General features: G+C 38.5%; 1 non-coding gene across 1 annotated transcript; it reads right to left on the bottom strand.

Annotated features, from left to right (window-relative positions):
- Positions 1-1,271: 1,271 nt before the first annotated feature.
- LOC148546647 (small nucleolar RNA R71) lies at positions 1,272-1,378 on the bottom strand. The gene has a single exon (XR_015902075.1). It is a non-coding gene; the product is annotated as a small nucleolar RNA R71 (small nucleolar RNA).
- Positions 1,379-1,968: the final 590 nt, after the last annotated feature.

The raw sequence follows: 1,968 nt of genomic DNA, 5'->3' as shown, positions 1-1,968 counted from the left end.
AGGATAGAAATTCTAATTCTCACCCCTAGCCAAGGTTTCTTATATTGATTGGTTATCATTTCTCTTGTTGACTTTGCTCTCATGGTTCTCTTAGCTTGATTCTTTAAATTTAGTCATATGTCATTATTGGTGCTATCTTTATTTGCATGCTTATTAGTTAATTAATTGTTTGATTGATAACTTTATTTGCTTTAGTTTAGTTGTTAGTTGTTCATTGTCTTCAAATTCTAGTCACTTTACTTTTTCCACACTCAACTTCAAAACCCCAAAAAATTCCTAACCAATGATGTGCATCTTATGGCAATTTCTAGAAAAAACAATCCGGGATTCCATTTTTGGTAATTGATTTGATTGTTGTAACATTCTTCTAAACTTTAACTTGGGGTCACTTGTCGGTTTAGGCTATACTTGTGACATTGAGTTGAAAATCCTTTGGTAATTTCTAAGCCGGCATTTATCCCACGTCAAGTTTTTAGTGCCGTTACCGAGGAACTTACATATGTATGCACATATTATTGGTTGGTGTGAATATGGTCATATGTGAATAGTTGCTCTTTTCTTGCTTGTTTGTTAGTTTGGCCATTAGTTAGGATTTATAGTTAGTAATCGGTAGTTACTTTAATTTGGTATATCTTATTGTCATGAACTCTATGTTTATTCTATTGAATGACGCGTTCATTGTCAGATCCGAGCTTAGCCCCATTTGATCCTGAAATTGAAAGAATTTTGTTACATATTAGGCAAGCTCGGCGTCGGTTGGCCTTTGGGGTTAGTGAAGCGGCTTCCGCCGAATCATCAACCTTTTTTGAGGTTGAATCCGAGGCGTCATTTGAAGGAGGAACCATTTATTCTTCTATTGACTCTATTGACGTTGCTTCCACTGAATTAGGTACTGAGACCATGGCCGCTCGAAGGAGAGTTACTCTCAAGGAGATGGGTGCACTGAATTTCACTCTTCAACCAATTCAAGTCCCCTATCCCGACTTGGATGCTAACTTTGAGTTGAAGACCAGTTTGATCAATTTGCTTCCTAAGTTTCATGGCTTACCCACTCAGGATCCTATCAAGCATCTTAAGGATATCCAAGTGGTGTGTTCAACCACTAGGAGATATGGTTCGGATGAGGTTGTTATTTGGTTGTTTTCTTTTCCTTTTTCTCTTGAAGGAAGAGCAAAAGAATGGTTCTACACTCAATCATATGAAGTTGTCACAAATTGGGATTTGCTCTAGAGAGAGTTCTTAGATAACTCTTTCCACTGGAGGTCACCGATAGATTTAGGAAGGAGATTTCTTGTATTGTACAAAGTGAAGTTGAGACACTCCATGAGTATTGAGAGCGCTTCAAGAAGCTACTTGATTCTTGTCCTCACCATAGGATAGATCACTTGGTATTGATTAGCTACTTTTGTCAAGGTCTCAAACCTCAAGACAATATTCTCTTAGATACCTCTAGCAATGGTTCTTTTGTGAAATATAAGACCGCATAAGAGGCTTGGCAACTCATTGCCAACTTAGCCGAATCTACTCAACATGCAAGGCAAAGGAACAACCATTCAAAGGCTATTGTAGAAGTATCTCCTAGTGAATCTGCTCTTACAAAGACCTTGGGAGAGATTACTACCATTCTAAAGCAAATCCATCAAAATCAACAATAACCTCCACCATTACAACAATACCAACTGGGAGCTCCATAGTGGTATTTGTGCTTGCAACTCTCATTACACGGATGAATGCCCACAACTCTAAGAGGACAACGCATTAGCGGCCACCAACCCATACTTCATCCGTTCAAACCAAGGCCCTTATCAACAAGGGAATAATTACAACCAAGGGTGGTGTAATCAAGGTTCGCAAGATAACTCAAATCAAGGTTGGCAAGACAATTCAAACCAAGGATGGAGGGATAATTACAATCAAGGGTGGAGAGATGGTTCAAATCAAAGGTGGAACAACAATTTCCAACAATAT

Source organism: Arachis ipaensis, chromosome B9, assembly GCF_059453495.1.
Source record: "Arachis ipaensis isolate K30076 ecotype BB chromosome B9, ASM5945349v1, whole genome shotgun sequence".
Lineage (NCBI taxonomy): Eukaryota > Viridiplantae > Streptophyta > Magnoliopsida > Fabales > Fabaceae > Arachis > Arachis ipaensis.
Note: the sequence above shows the minus strand (reverse complement) of the source record. Positions and strands in the feature narration are given on the sequence as shown.